Source organism: Lates calcarifer, linkage group LG6 (genome assembly GCF_001640805.2).
Source record: "Lates calcarifer isolate ASB-BC8 linkage group LG6, TLL_Latcal_v3, whole genome shotgun sequence".
Classification (NCBI taxonomy): Eukaryota; Metazoa; Chordata; class Actinopteri; family Centropomidae; genus Lates; species Lates calcarifer.
Genome location: NC_066838.1, coordinates 595,157 through 610,266, shown reverse-complemented (window position 1 = coordinate 610,266; position 15,110 = coordinate 595,157). Strand labels below are relative to the sequence as shown.

The 15,110-nt window shown below is 39.4% G+C and overlaps 1 long non-coding RNA gene across 1 annotated transcript in view; it reads left to right on the top strand.

Annotated features, from left to right (window-relative positions):
• The window catches only part of LOC127142545 (uncharacterized), an 81,028-nt gene extending 68,893 nt beyond the window's left edge, over positions 1-12,135 (top strand). Inside the window, exon 2 of the long non-coding RNA XR_007813360.1 lies at positions 11,604-12,135. This is a non-coding gene — a long non-coding RNA (uncharacterized LOC127142545). The remainder of the gene's footprint in view (positions 1-11,603) is intronic.
• Positions 12,136-15,110: the final 2,975 nt, after the last annotated feature.

Below are 15,110 nucleotides of genomic sequence, written 5' to 3'. Positions count from 1 at the left end.
TTTTAAATGCTGAGGTCACTATGAGTGCCACCACGCCGAGAAATTTAACTGTAAAAATAAAGTTTGTTAAATTGTTTTATTTTTATTTAATACTTTATTACTCTGTTCTGAAATTGTATTTTGCTTTTTACTTTAGCTGACTTTTTCCTAATTTAGAATTTTCTTATATTCATTTTATTGTATATTTTGTTTGAAAACATAAATAATAAGCAACATTCAAATACAGACTCAAACACTGAACAGGCACTTCAAGAAAGGTAAACTGAATATTTAATTAAGAGGTATGTTTAAATTTGTCTTTAAATATGGTCCAATCTTCACCAAAGTTACAATAATGAACAAAACACAATCTATTTTAACTACAAACACGTCATTGTATTGTTATAATATTGTTCTTGTCCTGAATACATACAGATGGCTAGAATGATAATTATAATTAAACTTACAAGGGGTTCTGGTGGTACCTGAGTTGACTACCACAACATTAGTTTCTATGAGCCAGTGGAACTGCTTAGTCTAGACAATCACACTGATTGTTTTGGAGAAAATTTCAGGAGTCAGGTCAAGTCAGTTTTATTTATGTAGCACCAATTCACAACAGAAGTTTCAAGTTCACATAAGTTGATGAACCTAAAAATACAACACACACCAATTGCATTGCACAGCATTAAGTCATCTGTAGTAAACACTGGACATGTCACACAAAAGAAAATGTAGTAAAGGTACAGCTGCCAGTGTTTTTTTTTTTTTTAAAAATTAAAAAGGGATAAAATGCTGGTTTTCTGGAGAGTTGACAAACATAAATTCACAGATACAGCAAATGAATGAAACTGTCATACTATTACTTTCACCCAACTGGGCCTGGAGTTGTTAGAAGTGACCATCACAGTGATTTGCCATCCTGAGGGCCTGTTGCTTGTGCTAGCAGGGCTACAACCTAGTACAGTCAGATAAAAACAAGTCCTGCTTTTGTATTATGCCATCCCATTGTAGCATTCATTACCCTGCATACCAGACTGACTGAACTTAGAGAGCAGACCCTCTATTGTCACAGCTCAGTGGCCAGTAAAGCTTTATATGTGGCTCCTATCAAAAGGGGAATTTACTGAGGCTTAGGCCACTACACTATAATCAGCAGGAATCTGACTGAGGACACAGCACCATAGACTCTTCACTTTGCATGGCATTGCATAGATTTTCAAAACTCAGTGTTAAATATTACAGTCTCAAAATATTTTATTGTTTTACCACAGAAAACTTTATGTCTCCCATTCTCTGCGCTTATGTATTAGTTAGCAATCTAATCTACTCTAAGCATGGTACACGCTGAAAGATTTTTAGAAAATGTGAGAGACCACACACGACGACAAATAATGTCAGATTTCACAGTTTTGTTCTTTTAGTGTGTGGTGTGCAACGAGCAGACCAACACAGCACACATCACACAAGCAGATTCTGTCCACCGACAACCAGAGTCTGGACTCTCAAAACTTGAAATCTTCCGTGGTCAAACGTGACTTTAGAGTAAATAAACATGGCGGATGACGATGTTGCTTGTTTGTTGTGCTTCTGTCCGTTCCACCTGATAATCCACAGAGTGCATGGTGGGCTCTCCTTGGTGTTCCCCCCACACACAGGATTTTGATCGTAAATATTAAAGATAGACCAATACGTTTTTTTCAGGGCTGATACCGATACCGATTATTAGTAGTCCAGGGCCGATAACCGATATTTGGAGCCGATATTCATTTACAGTAAAAGTGAAAATATTGGCTTCAAAGTTTTGAATAATACAAACTCCAACACTTAACTTCATTTAAATGCCTTTAAGCATATGCTTATTAAACAGCTTTTCAGATTTGCAACATGTTAAAGGTTTTTTTTATCTTAGACAATAGACATCTTTGTTTTAAAATTCTAACAAAAAGTGCAGGGAGCTCCCAGGCTCAGCAGCATGTCTTATAAAGTTAAATGAAAACTTAAACAAATGAACAGCTCTCTAAAGTTTTCTACAGTAAATAAAGTTTTCCAAAATTTCAATATAACTGAAATGTTATTTTATCTTTCACTTACCTTTGTTTTAAGTTCAAACTTTTTCTCTTCTCCGCCATGTTTGAGAGCACTGTGCATGCACAGCTTTCACTGCTGATTGGCTGTTACCCGTGCTATGGCTCTGTGTGTAACCAATCAGATGGTGCTGTGGGCGGGACAATGCTGGAGACAGAGTAGTGACTGCAGACAGAGAGCTGCAGCTGCATCAGAGCCAAAATAACCCAGTTTTAAATTGATCTCTTATCGGCCGTCGGATTTTTTTTTTTTTTTTAATATGCGTCAAAATGCCAATATATCGGCATCAGCATTGAACATGGCGTTCAATAACAAGTCATGGGTTGGCAATAACAAAGATACTGCTGAAGTTCAGATAAGGCCATTCCACCCAATCACACCCCTTCAGCTTTCTCCATCATCACACACTTAAGCATTGATGTCCCTCAGCAAAACTATAGAGTCCCCATGCAGAACCCTTTCCATGATGCTACCCAGAAACTCAGAGAAGGCCAGGTGCAGCTGAACTGCTGTTTGGTGCATAAGCACACTCAACAGCCAGAGCCTTCCCCTCAGTAACTTGCAGTCGCATACAGGTGACCCTCTTGTTCCCCCAGGGAGAACTCTAACATAGCAGCACTCAGCCGGGGGCTTGTAATCCCCTACTTGACACCTCTCACCCTAGGCAACTCCAGACAAGGAAAGAGCCCAGCCCCTCTCCAGGAGTTTGGTCCCAGAGCCCATGATATGCGTAAAGGTGAGCCCAACTATATGTAGTTGGTACTGCTCGTCCCACACCAGCTCAGGTTCCTTCCCAGTCAAACATTACACATCCCTAGAACTTGCTCGTGTCTGCAACACCAGGGGCGAGTGTACCTTGGTCCCACTTTTGCCTGCCACCCAGCCTACAAAGTATCTGACCCCAATGCATAGGTGGTGGGTCCACGTCACTCTTTCAGGCTGAGGCCACCCAGGCACCATGGTTGAAAGACTGCACACCACATGCTCCCCTGCAAACTCCCCCTCCCAGGTCTGGGTCCAGGAGGGGGACCTGGGTTCGCTTTTACAGGTGTGGTAACACCACTCCAATTATTCTTCTGGTTCTGTGAATTGCTCTTAGTCTGGCCCCTCACCCTGGACCAATTTGGCTCAGGAGACCCCTGTTAGGGACTATTGCCCTCAACAACACAAATCCCAGTATCACGGGGACACACACACTCCCCCACCACGGTAGTTTTTAAATTGGGTTTCAGTTTTAAGCTATTTCCACTTTTGCCTCACTCTGAATGGTAACTACACACGGGTATGGAGTATAACAATTTTGTTTTTGCATCAGTGAACTTAAGAATTATTGTGGTATAAATAAGCTGCCACAAGACCATCACCGTCTCTGGTGTTTTTGTTACAATGGCTCTGCACTTTTACCCCATCATCCACTATGGTTCTACATTCTTTGTTTCAGATTGTCAGGTCAACTTTCTTGTGCTTTTATTTTGTAGGCAAAATAGATAAACAGGATGGGATTCTTTGGGTAACTGTAGCTGCCAATGACCATATATAAAGGTGAACACAATCTATTACAGCCCATGCCCTGATTCATGATTTTTGTGTCATTCACTATCAAGATGTATAAAAGCAGAAACCCCATTTCAAAAAAAGTTGGGACCCTCTGTGTAAAATGTGGATAAAAATAGAATACAGTGATTTGCAAATCCTTTTCTACCTATATTCAATCAAAAACCACACAAAGACAAGATATTTAATGTTCAAACTGACTTGATGTTGTTTTTTGTAAATATACATTCATTCTTAATTTGATGCCTGCAACATGTTCCAAAAAAGTTGGAACAGGAGTAACACTACTGTGTTACCTCACCTTTTCATCTAACAACACTCAGTAAGCATCTGTGAACTGCAGACGCTAATTGTTATATAATAAGCATTCTTCAGGTGGGGGGAAATCTTCTATTTGGACATTATAACTACATGTGGGACTGTCAGGTAGATATTGTAAAATTACACAAAAAAAATAGATTATCAAAATAATCAGGGAGGCTGTTGTTATCATTTAAATTTAGTGTTGAATTGTATTAATCGCATGTGCAGTGTGCACAAGGAAGCAATGGCCATTCAGAGATTTAACTTACATCTGCAACACTCTTCATTCTTTTCCCAGTGATATGCTGTTCTTCAAATATCTTTGATATCTCCAGGGAAACAACACTTTCATGTATTTATAACAGTGTGGGAGGAAGTATTAATGGCCTTTTTTCATGCTGCAAAAGCAAGAGTCCTGCATTGACAATTTTGACAGAACGTACTACTTTCTAAATGTAGTGCAGTGGAAGTATAAAGTAGCACAAGATGGAAAGCAGAATGTGAGTAATTCTACATAGTTACTTTCTACCAGTGATGATATATGAATATAAAAATAGGGAAGAAACAATAAGGGATGTCTGTAAAGAAAACCCACCTATCTCATTAATAAGATACAATAAGCCTATTTAGATTCAGTAATCCTAATGTAATGCATAATGTAATGCATCATACTGTATTAAGCTTAGAACAACAGAGCATTTGAAAATCATGCACTCCTGACCTCTTGTGGCTGAGCTGGAATAACATGACATAAACTGCACTTATTTGTCAGATTTATTTTTCACCTGCTGGTTAATCAATATGCTGAGATAAAAGCATCAAAAACAGAGTCAGTGTTACCTGAATGATGATGTTGAGTAACCCCCAAGGCCTCCTCCGAAATTAAAAGCGTCAGCTTTACCCTGCTGCTGATATAGTTCTGGGGAAGTATTGAAATACTTTAGACATGGAAATTGTAGATGGGACATGGAGAAGACAAAATAATTAAAATGTTGGTTATTAGAATATTTCACTGAGATGGCATAATAGTGGTTTATAGAGCTCTAAAGCCTATGTCAAATTAACCTATATGTCTGGCTGAAATCCCCATGAGAATTAAATTCACACTGATACTGCACAGGAAGAGGTGGAAAAAGACATCGTGATCAAGTGGAGGTGGATATTCATGCTCCATTCACACCCATGGTACAGCTCTGTGTGTGTGTGTGTGTGTGTGTGCGTGTGTGTGTGTGGAGAGCACTGACCTTGCTGTCTCTCTGCTCTTCTGCTTGCCTGTAGAGGTTTTGTGTTGAAGCCGTGCTCTGGCTGTATTATTTTGCCTGTTCTGCTCCCGGATAAATATCTTTCACAAGTTTCAGGGACACTCACTTTAGCTTCTGACTCAGACATGCTCACAACTACATCTCAATGCCCACTGTTACCACGGTAACCTGAAGGCCAATACTGCTGTCTATGGTGTCTTTTGTCTTGAGTTTCCTTGGTGGTTAATTAACTGGAGGAGATACGGGTGCAGCACAGAGTTGGTCTCTGATAGATGATGGATGTTTTTATTTTATGTTTTAATTTTATAATTTCATATAGAGATGGAGTTTTCAACTCTATATTGATTACATTTTTACCCACTGGACAAAATATGACAGAAACACACCAAATATTAGACAAACAGTACAGTAATTATACAAACAAAGTAGACTCTCCAGCCAGACCAGCTCTTCACCAGCCAAGAGCAGAGTCAAGGCTGATTGTACACTAATAAAGTATAGTATAGTATACTGTTTACCAAATGTCTTCCATTGAATTGTAGAACAAATAATATCACTCACAGTAATGACTTCAGAGAGAATTATTACCTCCTCTGCAGTTCGACTCAGCTTTATGAAGCCTTTTAGTATCTAGATGCTGTTTTTGGAAAAAAGCTTGAAAAACCTACAGTGCACTACCTGCTCAGCAGCAGATACAGTTTGACACTAAGTGGCGAACATAGTGGAGCATTTGGCAGCTAAAGAGACAGATATTTTTCTCAGGCATTGGTAGAGACCAAAAACAGAGCAAAATGATGTAGAAGGGCTTGGACTTCAATGCAGCTGATTAAGACTATCCAAGTGATTTTTTTTTTTTTTTTTTTTTTTTTTTATTATTATTATTCTACAAACAGTTGTAAATGACATTATTTGTATAGATTCTACCTTAAAAGTCCTAAGGGTTGTATCTGATGTGCATTTACTGTATGACTGATTGACCTTTTGACCATCCTATAACATTGTCTTATTTATAGTGACTTTCTGGGCATCTGGTAAGCACTCTAACTCCATACCCCCAGATTTTTTTCATTTTCATACTTCATACAACTCTTTTCAAAAAGCATGTGCCTCCACTAGCAAGCCATACAAATTACTGTCTGTGAGGTCTGTGAGGAGAAAATGTAAGTGAAGACAATGTACTGACAACAGGAGGGGCACTATTGCCAACACTGTTTCCCTGTGTTATTGCACTTCTCTTTTTCTGTCTCGTTCTCTCTCTAGCCTTCATGTGCATTTATAGTGCCCTGGCTCTTCATTTCTCCCTTCTGCAGATAGAAGATAGAACATGTATATAATGTCCATGTCATGGGGTCTCTTGGTTTGATTTGTTGTTTATATTAAATGAATGTGATGTAACCCTCGGGTGTTGACAGTGGGTGGAGGCAATGAAGTGAGAGCTGTCTCCCAGTTCCATGAAGTCGCTCTCACGACTTATATATAGCCTTTAACTTCTCCATGGGGAGAGCACATATAAATACATATAGAACACACATAATGCTACTTATCAAAGGAGGTTGTTCTCTTAATAATCATATCTATCATTTAGACAACAATTTATGTTTGGGGAATTTTTTGAGATATTTTAACTATTAACTATTCACTGATGTGTTTTCACAGATGTAATATACAGGCCTATGTCACAATCATGGATGGACGATGGTATAGCTGGTATTATGTTGTTTTCAGAGTAAGTTTGGGCCACTGCCTCATCAGTGCCACTATACACATTGTAGAACAGCTTTTTTGCTTTTTTTAGCTTATATAGATAGCGTGAGTGTTCCAAGGATAAAAGCTCTACTTCTGCTAAAAAGTGGGAAAAAGAAAGTAGACATCATTCTTGTAAATTTTGTTACTTTCATTGTTTTTTCTTTTCTTATTGCCATGTGGTCTGAATATATTTAGATTTTGCCACTAGGATTACCATCACGCTGTATGTGATATAACCCATGAGTATGTTGTCGTATGATACAGTAAGTCAGCTATAGATTACACCTAAGTTCTGTTTTTATTTACCCAGTATGATTTTACATTTATGCAAATCAATTTTTTACCATGGAAAGTTGTGCTACATGGTACTTCATGTTTGCACTGTAACCACAGAAAGCTAGTGAACCCTCTTTTTGCTGTAATGCAGAAATTCCCAGCACCCTGTGTTTTTCCCCCTTTGTCAGAGTTGCAGAGAAACGAGATCAAAGGTCCTAATGCAGACAAAAAAAGAGAGATTTAATAACAAAAGGTAAGTGTCTTACTGTTTCTGAGTAAGTAGAAGTGTAATCCTAAATAAGAATCCAAAAAGCCGGAGATAACACAAGAGAAAACACTAGCAACAACATGAAGAATATAATGAACAGGGAGGGTAACACACACACATATAAGACAATGGGACACAGGTGAAACTAAAACCGGGCAGGGCAGACAATCAAAAAGGCAGGAAGCAAAACCCCAACAACACACATAAGGTGGCTGATTTTCAAAATAAAACAGGAAGATAAGAAAAACTGAACAAGAAACAAAGTAAGATATGTCCTCAGGGCAGGAAGTCTTTCTGATTTCAGTTTTAACATGGTAAGCATGTTTGGTTCAATAAGATGCTCTTTTTTCTGATGCAAAGCTCTCTTTTTTATAAATAAATATAAACTTTGTAATGTACTGTATTGTAATTTTATTGCTACTGTACTTTTATTGTTGAAGTGCCAAAAAACTTCCGCTGCCACTGTTTGGACTTGTTGCAGTAAGTGCTTTCTACCATGAGTACACCAGAGCACATACATCATATAGGAGGGAATTAGAGGTGTTGAATCATGTGGCATCCTGACACAGGATTTCACAGGTCTCATTCCAACCAAACAGACCAACAGCTGCTGGTGAGACAGTGAGCTGCTGTGCTGTTGGGTTTGGATAACTGGCTGACAATTGCTGAAAGAAAAAGTGACTGACACCAGGCCAGTAATAGGAATGAGTTTCCCTAGAGCACATATAGCTAGGAAGATAACTCAACAACCGCTGCCCCCTGCTGTTTATGAGGGAAAAACTCAAACATGCACCACAGAGACCAACTACTTTCCTTAAGAAGACGAGGAGACGCAACAGACAGCTGCTTTAAATATCAACACTTTACCTGTGATAGATGTGTTGCTTTTTAGCTACAAGAAAATATGAACGGTGTATCCAGTTTATTTCCATTCAATTTTATTTATATAGCGAATCACAACAAAAGTCATCTCAAGGCACTTGTCATATAGAGCAGGTCTAGACTGTACTCTTTATATCATCCATTCACCCAGCACTTCTGTGCAGCGTCTCCAGCTATTATGCATGTTACCAGCTACATTTGGTGAGCAATGGTTTTGGTTTTGTCTCTGTACAGGAGCCAAATCTGACAATCTTACTGTGATTTCAAGATCTTGAGGAGGCTGCATAGCATCATTGAACCCAGTATGAGATATAACACGTTAATCAGTAACCTTAGGGGTGTTCCCAGTCATTATACTATGCTAGACAAACCACGCCCTGACTCTAGCTCTGTAACTGACACAAAGACATTAGATTTATATTTATATCCATTTATATCCATTGTTTACAACATGTATTATGTCTAACTGAAACAAGAAATTTCCAAATCTACTAGGATGCTTCTTCATAAATTTAAATGGAAAATCAAGAGTGTCATAAGTCAAAGATGACCTGTTCCTGAGAATGTTAGGGGAACCTTCACTGTGGAGGATGATACCAATAATATCCACAGCAACGAGAGTTTCTTTCACTTTAACAGAGTAGCATGTGTTTGACAATGACCTTTGTCGGGTAGGGTTACACACTGAAATAGCCACATAGCATGCAGCATTAGTGAAGTCCTGCTGTTCAGGGATTTCTTTGTGATCTTGTTGGTATTGAATTTGCAGTGGAAACTGGTCCGTGTAGCATGAGAGGAAATGGCAAAATGCTTTTAGGTGCCTTGCAGGAAGTCTGAACAACATGCAGCATCAAAGCCACACAAAGGAAACGTGGGAAGTCAAGCAGGTGACTGTCTAATACATCATTTATTAGTGAGTCTCCCAACAGTGGAAAGTCACTGTTATCTCCATCAAACATACAGCAGGATAAACAGGGGAAGCAGATGCCTAAAAGAGATTTCCACCAAATGTCAGCCATTGCACTGGAGGAGAAACAGAAAGTGAATTGTCTTTATAGTGCTGAGTTAGTCTTACATCTGAACAAGCTTTTTTATAAAATGTATATAAAGACTTCTGAGGTCACATTATTAAGTTGCCATTACTTACTGTGTGGATTGATAAGACAAACCTCATCCTCGTCAACAAGAGAGTTCTCAAAGTTCTGGTGGCTTTCTCCAGCATTGTGCACTATTTTGAAAATTAAGTTCTAGAGGCAAACAACAAAGCTGTGAGTTGCTTTTTTTGGCACTGTAAATGAAACATTCAAGGTCTTTATGTTGTCTCTAAGGCTAAATATCTATCAGATAATGGAGACGGAGTGCTTGCTAAACTTGCTTATAGGTGCTAAGTGCTGTTTCTGTGATCCATGTTGAAGACGTTTCTCTTCCCATCCAAGAGGTGACAGGACATGGTGGGATTACACTGAGGGCAGCTACGGGACAGGTGAGAGGTTAGTCATAGCAAGGTATGAGAGATGGAAAAATGTGCAAAAATGAGTCACAGTCAGAGTCACACCTCAAGAAGGTGGGTCCTATGTTCTATGTATTATCAGTCACTTTGAGGGGAGAGGAGAGTAGAGGAAGAGGAGAGCAGTGTGCTGCTCTTTTGTTAAGATCATGATGGATGGTGAATGATGCCTTCAACCCTGTAGTATTTTACTTTAGTTTCTGCCTGCATCCACTTGTTACCTAAATGAATTTAAACCAACACCAAGCTCAGTGCACACTTGGCAACACAAGAAGGGAATGTGCCGTGACATGAAGAAAGTTGTGGGATTTCCAGTCTACTTGCTGTAGATTTTTCTGTGGTGCACATCAATGTTGGAGTTAAACTTTGACATGGACAAGAGCATGAGCATGTATACATCAACTATCACAGCATCCTTCACACCATGATGTAATATGAATTATTAAGGTTACAATGCATTATTAAGCCCCACCCCATCACTAGAAGGCTGATACTGGAAAATTCTACATAACCTCAGACTACACTCCATTACATTTTTTCTGCATCTGGTTCCAAAATTTTAAAAAATCTAATTTTCTATAACTTTTGTATATTGTAAAGTATGATGAAAGTTAGGGAAAATATTGTGGTTATGGTAAATTAACAATGGTTAGCAGTATGACATGTAAAATACCTAGTAAAGGCTACAGGTAAAAACTGTAAATAGTAATTAATTACAGGTACTTCTGGATGCTGGGCTGTTGAACACACTTCAGAACAGCGTCAGGATATCTGGGATCACTGTGGGATAATAGCCTCAAAGATCCGGAGTATGAGATCCAAAAGAGCAGATACCTGTGGGGTTAGGGTGAGGGTAGGTTTATGGTTAACTCTAACCCTTATCCTAAGACTGTATTCCAACATTGAAGCCACAGTCCTGTACTTGATGAGCATGTTAGTGGACTTGTTCATTGTGAGTAAGAAAAGTGAAGGGTGAAATGCAAAATAAGGCAGGACAATTTAGGATCTTGGTTTTTGACTCATTTCTTAAGGCATGTTTAGTTTTGGATGTTTAAGGATACTAACATGTACAAGCAAATGCATAACCTAACCATTGTACAGGAAAATCATGAATGGAAATGTCTGATGGTCAGCAGAACTGAGGAGAACCTGTGTTAGCCTCTCTACATTGGCTCCCAGTCAAATCTAGAGTAGAATTCAAAATCCTCCTCCTCACATACAAAGCCCTTAATGGTCAGGCTCCATCTTACCTTAAAGATCTCATAGTCCCCTACAATCCCACCAGGACTCTGCGCTCCCAAAATGCTGGTTTACTGGTGGTTCCCAGAGTTTCCAAGAGTAGAATGGGAGGCAGAGCCTTCAGTTATCAGGCTCCTCTACTGTGGAACCTTCTCCCAGTTTCGGTCCGGGAGGCAGACACCCTCTGTACCTTTAAGAGTAGGCTTAAAACTTTCCTCTTTGATAAAGCTTATAGTTAGGGTTGGCTCAGGCTTGAACCATCCCTTAGTTATGCTGCTATAGGCCTAGACTGCCGGGAGATCTCCCATGATGCACTGAGCTCCTCTCTCTCTCTCTCTCTCTCTCTCTCTCTCTCTCTCTCTCTCTCTCTCTCTCTCTCCACCTCTCTCCACTCAATATGGATTCATATCCCATGTTACATGTTACTAACTCAGTATCTCCCCTTTCCTGTAGTATTGTGCTCTTCCGTCTCTCTCTCCTCTTCTGTCTCTCTCTGCAGGTATTTCTTCCTCTGGAGCTGTAGAGTCTGATCTGTGATGACAAGTCCCCTGCTGCTCCTACAACTCCACTCAACACCTGCTGCTAGAATTAGAAATTACTTATACTGCTATTAGTTGTATTGCTGTGTTAGCAGTTAATACTTTAATTATCACTACTATCACTACTACTGTTGTATTACTGGCCTCATCTTACATCTGATATGGAACCTGTGTTATGCTATGTTCTTCTTTCGCTATTCCCTACCCCCTCTCCCTCCTCTCCCCCTCTCTCTCCTTCTTAACCCAACCGGTCGAGGCAGATGGCCGCCCACCCTGAGTCCGGTTCTGCTCGAGGTTTCTGCCTCTTAAAAGGAAGTTTTTCCTTGCCACTGTCGCCTAGTGCTTGCTCTTGGTGGGATTTGTTGGGTCTCTCTCTGTAAATACCTATTTTAAAGAGTATGGTCTAGACCTGCTCTATATGAAAAGTGCCTTGAGATGACTGTTGTTGTGATATGGCGCTATATAAATAAAATTGAATTGAATTGAATTGAATTGAGGCCTTCAGAATCTTCAGCTCAATATTTATAAAGCAAAAGAGGCTAGCTCCATGGTTCAACTCTCAAACCCATACACTAAAACAAAAAACACGTAAACTTGAAAGAATTTGGCGTTCCACCAAACTGGAAGAATCATACTTAGCCTGACAAAGACAGTCTTAACAGGTACAAGAAGGCCCTCTGTAATGCCAGAACTGCCCATTACTCATCATTAATAGAGGAAAATAAGAACAACCCCAGGTTTCTTTTCAGCACAGTAGCCAGGCTGACAGAGTCACAGCTCTATAGATCCCTGTATTCCTCTAACTCTCAATAGTGATGATTTCATGACCTTCTTTAATAACAAAATTTTAACTATTAGAGACTAAATTCACCACCTCCTGCCTGCGATCAGCTCTGAGTTAAGCCAAAACACAGGATCCTTAGAAACAACCGTAACACCTTATCCAGAATGTTTCGCTTCCATGGACCTCCACCAGCTCACCTCAACTATTTCTTTATCTAAATCTTCAACCTGTCTTTTAGACCCCATCCCAATTAGGCTACTTAAAGAAGCCTTACCCTTAATTAGCAACTCAGTACTGAATAGGATTAACCTGCCCTTACAAACAGGCTATGTGCCACAGTCTTCTAAAGTAGCTGTAATCAAACCTCTCTTGAAAAAGCCTACTCTCAATTGAGATGTATTGGTCAACTATAGACTGATATCTAACCAGCCTTTTCTCTTGAAGATCCTGGAGAAAGCAGCTGCAAAACAGTTATGCGACTTTCTACAGGATAATAGTTTATTTGAGGATTTTCAGCCAGGATTTAGATTGTATCATCACAGCACTTGTGAAAGTCACAAACAACCCCCTAATCGCATCAGACAATGGACTCGTCTCTATACCTGTCGCGTTAGATTAGTGCTGCTTTCGATACGACTGACCATCGCATCCTTTTACAGAGACTGGAACATTTTATTGGCATTAAAGGAACTGCACTAAACTGGTTTGAGTCCTATCTATCTGATAGGCTTCAGTTTGTATATGTCACAACAGCAACTCCTCACTATACACAAAAGTTAGACACAGAGTTTCACAAGGGTCAGTGCTTGGACCAATTCTCAAAATCAGACATTCTCTGTCTCAAAAAACTAGTTGCATGCATTTGTTACTTCCAGGCTGGACTATTGTAATTCATTATTATCAGGCTGACCCAACAAGTCTCTAAAGATTCTGCAGTTGATCCAAAATACTGGAGTATGTTTACTGTCAGGAACTAGAAACAGAGACAATATTTCTCCTGTGTTACATTGGCTCCTGGTCAAATCCAGAATAGAATTAAAAACCCTCCTCCTCACCTACAAAGCCGTTAATGGTCGGGCTCCAGGAGTTTCCAGGAGTAGAATGGGAGGCAGAGCCTTCAGTTATCAGGCTCATCTTCTGTGGAACCTTCTCCCAGTTTGGGTCCAGGAGGCAGACACCCTCTGTACCTTTAAGAGTCGGCTTAAAACTTTCCTCTTTGATAAAGCTTATAGTTTGGGTTGGCCCAGGCTCACTTGAACCATCCCTTAGTTTTGCTGCTATAGGCCTAGACTGCCTAGAGATGTCTCCCCCTCTCTCTCTCAGTATTGATTTATATACCATAAATACATGTCCTTCTGCTGCTCCTACAACCCCGCTCAACACCTGCTGCTATACCTAGAAATTAATTAGATAGATAGATAGATAGATAGATAGATAGATAGATAGATAGATAGATAGATAGATAGATAGATAGATGTACTTTATTGATCCCAAGAGGGAAATTTTTTGTTACAGCAGAAGAGACAGTAACAATCAGTGACGACAAACATTATGAAAAAAATCTCAAGGAAAGTTTTAATCAAAAGCAAGACCAGACTGACCAGGCTGGTCAGCTGCGAACACGAACTGATGAAGCCTCTTGGATGAGAGGTGAAACGTCTTCTAGACTACAACTAAGTCCAGTCGCTTTTGATTAAAACTTTCCTTGAGATAACTATGACCTGGATGAATGAGAATATTCACATTATGAAAAAAAGTTATATATGCAGGAACACAAACACATCACAAACAATCTATTTATTGCTGCTGATTTTGGCCGCATCCTCGTAATCGTGGATCTCTCTGCTGCATTTGACACTGTTTCCCACACCATCCTCCTCAATCGCCTCACGCACCTTGGCCTCACTAATACAGCTCTCTCCTGGTTTCAGTCCTACCTATCCATTGATGGATTCACCACCTTTTTTAATGAAGACAATTTAACTACATTTAACCCTTTTTAACATGTCAAAACAGAAGAAAAAACATATAAATATCAAAATCACTTAAATTAAAAACTCTGTTTAATATGTAGTTGTAGCTGTTCATAATACATGACAGCTACATGATACATGACCACTTACAGTTGCCAGTTGTCATAGCAACGCAATACACCAGCTCAGGGTTTTTTAAGGGCTCAGTAGTCAGAAAAATAGTGACTGTCAGAGCAAGAGATTGAAGAGATTTGAAATAGTGAACAGCTCAAAGACACGTCGCCCTCTGCACAGTCAGCTAAATGTGAGCCCACCAATAATCCATGACCCATTTCTCCTTTTAGGGAAAATGTGTAACACATCTCTGAAGTTTTATTTTTCAAATAATGTTATCATTTTCTTGGGAACTTTATGAGTTACAAGTCAATTATGAGGACCCTTTACAGACATCACCTCACCTGGGATAGGGCTATAATTTAGCAAATGAAATTATCCATACAATATAAGGAGGAATAATAGACTCAGGACAGGCTGAGCACACCGTCTGTTAACCCTGTCTCCTGGACACTATGTTTATATACAACTAAGAAACACTTTCGTTGAATGGATTTTCTAGGAGCCTGGATTGCATTGGACCATCACATTATCTAAACATTTAGTGCTATACACTGAAACTGTACTATTGTACCATCCTAAAGCATTCTTTATGT